Genomic DNA, 6,563 nt, shown 5'->3' with positions numbered 1-6,563 from the left:
AGTTTAATCCGTTGAGGATTGATTTGATTTGAGTAAACTATTTGATGATGTGAAAAGTCAAATGCACTTTTGAATTCAGCCTGGTTTACTTTAATTGACTTGATCTTGGACAAATGATTTGTTACTGAACCGTTTCTTTAAAGCTTTGGAAATGAGTTAAATCGGTTGATATTGAGTTTACTTTGAAATGATTTTCTTGAGATATGCCACTGAGGCGACCGTTGGATTTAGCTTGCTTTGAATTGATTTCTGGTTTTGAGCTGTTGAAAAGGAATGAGAAACGGTTTAGTTGGGACCCGAACCGGGTGGCAAAAGTCCAAGTTTTAGGGGAGGTGCTGTCGAAATTTCTACAAAATCCTAGTCTTGTTTAAAAAGTTATTTAAAAAGGATTGGATTTGAGAAGTTGTATTATTTGATTTATTAAGAGAATATTTATATTTTCAAGCTTAATTTATTTAGTAAACTTTATGCCTTGAGTTTGACTTATTTAGAAATGAACTATTTTTACCGTTTGAATCACTGAAGGAAAGAATGATGCTCTAATATCGATTTCAATATAAAAAGGAGCTTTTAGTGATTTCAAAGGAATCTAGACTTTTGATTGAGTAATTGAGTTTGAGGCATTTTGGAAGAGTTAGAAAAATGGGTTCCAAAAAGAAACCTGAAAGTGGTTTGATTCAAATGAACCGGTTCCTTTTCAAATGAGTTGATTTTTGGACCGGGTTGGAACCTGTGATTTTGTATGGTCGGTGTCATAATAAATTCAGTTTTATTTACTTGAACCGAGAATCCATGATTTTAAGAGTTTCAATGAATTTTAAGGAATTTGATATAGGTTGACCTTCCCTAAAGACTTGGGACTCTGCCGAGAAACTTTTGTTATAAAATCCCATTGTTGTATGGGTGATGTTGAATACTTTGAAATAAATCCTTAACTTGCCATGGTTTTGGAAGTTTTGGAAAGAGAATGCCGAGAGTAGCTTTGTTTTAAAAAGGGAACTCACTTTGAGTAAATTTGGCTTATGAGCCTGAGATGATTTGAGAAACGAGATTTCTAAAGCCAAGGCTGAAAAGAGTTGAAACTTGATTTCAAGTGAAGCGATTTGAGAAAAAGTGATTTATGGCTTAAATTCCGTTTTTATGAATTTGATGATGTTGGATGGTGGAAGTGCTGTTTTGTTATGGGCCGGAATGGTTGTGTATGATTATGAATATTGGCTGGTTCTGGATTGAACCGTGAGCCAGAATGGCTGTGTATGATACTGATTTATGGCTGATTGCCGAATGAGTTATGGGCCGTATGGCTGACTATGAATTATGAATTTAAGCCGGATGGCTGAGATGGATGATGATCCATGGTTGGGACTGAATGAATATATGCTTGAGATACCTGGGTAGTAGCAAGGGTTGTGGTTCGTCCCACTTGCTCCAGGTTAGAGACTGTGATGCCTGGGTAGTAGCGGTAGTAGTGGTGATTCCACTCGCTCCAAGTTGAGCTTTTAAACACCCGCCTGGGTAGTAGCCACAGTAGTGGTTATTCCACTGGCTCTGGGTTGAGCGGGTAGTAATAATGGGGTTGTAGCTCAAACCTACTTGCTCCGCGATGGGTGTTTCTGTCCATGGTTAGCTACCAGGACATGTCGGGTTGGCTATATAACCGACAGATGATATCATCAGCCACTAGGGACAGGCATGCATCATATGCATTTATGTGACATTGTTTGGGTGTGCATATTATACTTGGTTTGCCTATGTGATTAATTGCTAATTGTTCTACTTGCAATAACTGTTTGTTTGTGCTTGCATCTTCCTATTTGTGTTTGCTACTAGGACTCTGTTGGACTGTGGTGATTGGTTGTTGTTGATTTGTTTGGGCCTAGGGTCGTGGTTGGAATGAGATGAACTGATGGTTGATTTTGGTTTTGTGTTTCTGGTTTGGAATAAAATATGAAAGGCTATTTTGGTTCAGTTTAGATAAACCTTTTTGAAAGGCTTTTGATGTTTTGAAAATTGAACGGTTCCTCTTTCAGAAAAAATTTCCGACTTTACTTTTATTGTAAACCGTTGTTTTTGAAAAGAGGCATAAGACGGTTATTAATCACTGGTACGGTTTATCTTCATGTATCCTATTACAGTAATTCCCAAAAACCCTCTACTGAGAACCCTTTCGAGGATGATGTTCTCACCCCCCCTACATTTTTCCCCTTTCAGGATATGGACGCAGAAGTTACGAAGAGTTTATTTAGTTGTTGAGATACTCTGTATTATTTTAATTATTATTTATTGTACCCTCGCCTTTATCTTGAGATGTTCTGTAAGAGGGATAGGGATTGTATTGGTTAATGCTTATATATATATATATATATATGGATGTACTCTTTATGAGTTTTTGTAAGTTGTATGGTATCTATGGATATACTTTGTCGAACGAAAGTATTTTTGGGAGCGGTTTTGCGGTTTAAAGTTTTAAACATGCTCATATTTTGGTATTAAATAGTATAAGTGTCGTCGTAATGTCCGAGCTATCAGAGTTGCGCAGCCGGAAGCGTGAGCTTTGGTAGTTAGGGTGTTACATAATTATTCAGTCAAAAGTCCAATTTCCTTTAAAATCACTAAAAGCTCCTCTTAACGAATCCTTAAGTCTAACTAAAAGCATAGGCCATTTTTACATTAAAAATCAATATTAGAACATAATACTTCTTTCAGTGATTCAAAATGGAAAAATAATTCCTTTCTAAATAAATCGAACCCCAGACATATAGTTTACTTAAATAAATTAAACTTGAAAACATAACTATTTTCTTAATAAATCAAATAATACAATTTCTCAAATTCAAACCTTTCTAGATAACTTTTCAAACAAAGTCTAAGATTTTTATAGAAATTTCGGCAGCACCTCCCCTAAAACTTGGACTTTGCCACCCTTTTTGGGTCCAACCAAATCAATCCACAATCCTTTTCGACGGTCCAAAACCCAAGATCAGTTCAAAAGCAAGCTAAATCCAACAGTCACTCCATTTTCATATCTCAAGGAAACCGTTCCAGGATCAAATCATTACCAACCGATTAAACTCATTTTCAAAACTTTAAAGAAACAATTCAGCAACCATTCATTTATCAAAACCAAACAATAATCTGATCAAAACATATAATCATATTCATCCAGAATAGCCAAATAATACATAAGACTGGTACAATCACTAAAAGTATATAACTCTCACACCAGTATTCATTTATAACAATTCTAGATATAAAATAGCTTTTTAGAAAAGCCCCTACCTCAATTGTTGCAATTGCATAATTTGAACAAGGCAGTTTCCATTTCATTTCTAATTTCAGAAGTGACAATCCTACTGCAACCAAGGATAGTGGTAGCCGCACCAACTGGAAAAGCAACAGCGTCAATTTCAACACAATCTGGAACGGCGGCAGCAGCACCAACTCTGATTATGCCCGTAGCAGCGACAATACCACGACAGTAATGATAGTAATAGAGACTTTAAATTGAATAGGAATCGAAAGTGAGCACAGCCCTGGAAAATTCAAAACAGGGCATATACTAGAATTAAATCAAAACAAGCATGGTAGTGATAATGAAATGTATAAAAGGACCGTAATCAAGGAGAAGACTAAACCAAAATTGAGGTAGTAGCATCAGACTCACCAACAGCTGCTCTAAGAGTTCCTTAATAGAATCAACACCAATACTTTAGATGACTGGAATAGGGAAACAGACGAAGCAAAAGGGCTGAACCAAAATAGAGGTATATGCTACCATGAGTAAAACAGAACTATAGCAGAGAAACAAAATTTAAAACAGAACAAAGATGAGAGGAGTTACGGTTTTGAGAATAGGGACCGGAACGGCGATCGTGGTAATGACAGAGGTGACAACCGTGGCAGAGCTTCTCTCGACGGTGATAGCTAAGAAAACACCCACCAACGTTCTTCTTCTCATCTTCCCGGTTGTTCGTGTTTCTCCTTCTGTCTTCCCTAAACGACAACACGACTTCAGAGATGATGGTGGCGGTCTCCATGGCGATGGTAGCTGCGAGCTTGACGGCAGCACCCAAGCGCAATTGTGGCAGCAGCAGGACACGGTCTCCCCTTCTCTCAATGGGCTTCTCCGGCGATAGCGGCTCGAACGGCAGCGATGACGATGGCTGGAAGCAGCTCTTCTAACGGCGACGGGCGAGGCTCAACACTGACGACAAAACGGCGAGGACGACAGCGGCACCAGGGACCACGCGAAGACGATGAAGGACGTGCGCCAGTGGCGGCTTCTTTTCCTCTCCTTTCTTGGCTTTCTCTCTCTTCCCTCCTGGTGGCGACACGACGGCGCGGTGGCAGTGACGACCGCCAGCGCCATCCTCTTTCTCCCCTTTCTCCTCTTCCGCAGATCCCTCTTCTCCCTTTCTTCCTTTCCATTTTTTTCTTTCTATTTTCCTTTTACTTTTCTGAAGCTGCTACTGTGTTGAGTGGTTTGCTGGAAGGGAAAGATGGGGCAGCGGCTAGGGTTTCATTGGATGAAGGGGAAAATTGTGTTTTAATAAAATTAGGGTTTGTGTATAAAAATTGGAAGTTTGGGTTTAATTTGAAATTAATTGAATTTCTAAAATTACTTTAATTGTATTAAAATACTATTTGGCTTGGAATCAAATACTTTAATTGAAAATATAATACAATATAATTAATTTTTTTATTAACAAAACTTAAAGTATTTATTTATAAAAATATTGTCATATAAAATTTTATTATTTTTCAACTACTAATTTTATAATTTAAATATAGAAAATAATTCAATAATTGTAAAATTAGATAAAATTCTAATTTAAATTTTTAAATATCATTATTATTTAATTTCTAAGACTTTTAAATAGTAAATAGGAAAATAATCCAAAATTATAGAGTTTGGATAAAAATCTTAATTTCTTTCAAATCCAATTAATCAAAACTACTTTTAATTATCTTCAATAAAATAATTTATGAACTTAAAACTATATATATATATATATAATATGAAATTAGTTTGTAATAACTTTTCAAAAATTCTGGATCTTACATTCCACCCACCTTATAAAAATTTTCGTCCTCGAAAATTAAAGGAATAGATAAGGTAATACAAAGAATCAGTACTCTAATTTCTAAATGCTTTTTAGATATGCAAGAAAGTTTAGCATATATATATATATAGATGTTCAAATACTGAATAACTTTAAGATTAAATATAAGGGTATAGTATGGTGTAAGGCAGAAGATACAAGATAGGCGTTCACAAAGTAAGGCTATAGCTAATGTGGCAAAAAGCTACGAAGCAGGCTAGTATTAGAACACTAGATATAGCATTCGCCCACAGATATCGTACCCACTTCAGAACTTCAACTTTCAACTCCGTCCAGATGCATCTCCACCCTTACCAACCATACTATATCAAGAAACTCGTCCGAGAGTTCTCGACCTCTCTACTCCCTTCGTACGCCCACCATCGGTCTCAAGTCCAACATGCACAAAACTCTTTCGTGTGAAACAAGGCTCCACAACATCTTGCAGTATCGCACACTTACAAGTTTCACTTTTCGCATCCCCAACCGTGTCTTAAGAACTAATGCATCTCTTGTTGTATTTAAAGGTCGCACGTGACACAAACAAATCTCGAGTTTACTCAAAAGGATACAAGATTTTAGAAAGGAGAGACAAATTTCAAGGATAATACTCATAGATTTGAAAGAATGAATACAATTCCAGGTAAACAAGGATGCTCAAGCAATGAAGCTTGCTAGAAAGAAATCAATTGACAACTTCAAAGATAACCGTTGGATAAAAGAAATTCAATAGGATCAATAAAGAGAAAATCAACGCATTAGTTTGAAACATATTCCAACTGAGTCGAAGAAGTATGAGATTTCATACAAGAGAAATTATTGAAGACTATGGTGACACATTGCTGCGAAACAACATCAAATGATCACGAGTATGGAATCAATAGCCGTGTTGCAAGAGTCTTAACATAGTCAGAAGTGTAAGCAGATCAAGATATGCGTAAGGTACAAATGGTGAAGCAAGTAAATTTAATTTACATCTCAAGAAAAAGAGAAGGATAAACAACACATCAAATTGAACGGCACGATTTATAACGCATAAGCCAATACAGCATAAATAAAAATGGCGCTTTACATTTTCAAAGATCCAAGGGTCAGCGTCGTACCCAAAAAAATTTCAATGTCATGTCAAAGAGTACAAGATTCATAAAGAGAAGTATAATGACAAGGATAGACGTTCTTAAAGATTCAGATAGTAGTTTACAAATAAGAGGCAGACGTATGGAAAGATTAAAGAACTTCAATGGAGACGATGAGAAGAAAATGGTGCATTCGTTAGAATTGAATTCAAGCTGAATCAAAGTACAAGACTCACAAGAAAGTGGCCAAAGTCAAGAACGTCATTTACAAAATCCAAGAGAATGTGTAGGAACGCAATCGAGTGAAATGTCCACACGGAATAGATAAACTTAAGAGGAAGATCATCTTACCTAGTAAAAAGGGAAGATATGAAATAAAAAATTG

Source organism: Arachis hypogaea, chromosome 14 (genome assembly GCF_003086295.3).
Source record: "Arachis hypogaea cultivar Tifrunner chromosome 14, arahy.Tifrunner.gnm2.J5K5, whole genome shotgun sequence".
Taxonomy (NCBI): Eukaryota; Viridiplantae; Streptophyta; class Magnoliopsida; order Fabales; family Fabaceae; genus Arachis; species Arachis hypogaea.
The sequence above is the reverse complement of the archived record's forward strand: the minus strand, read 5'-3'. Positions refer to the sequence as shown.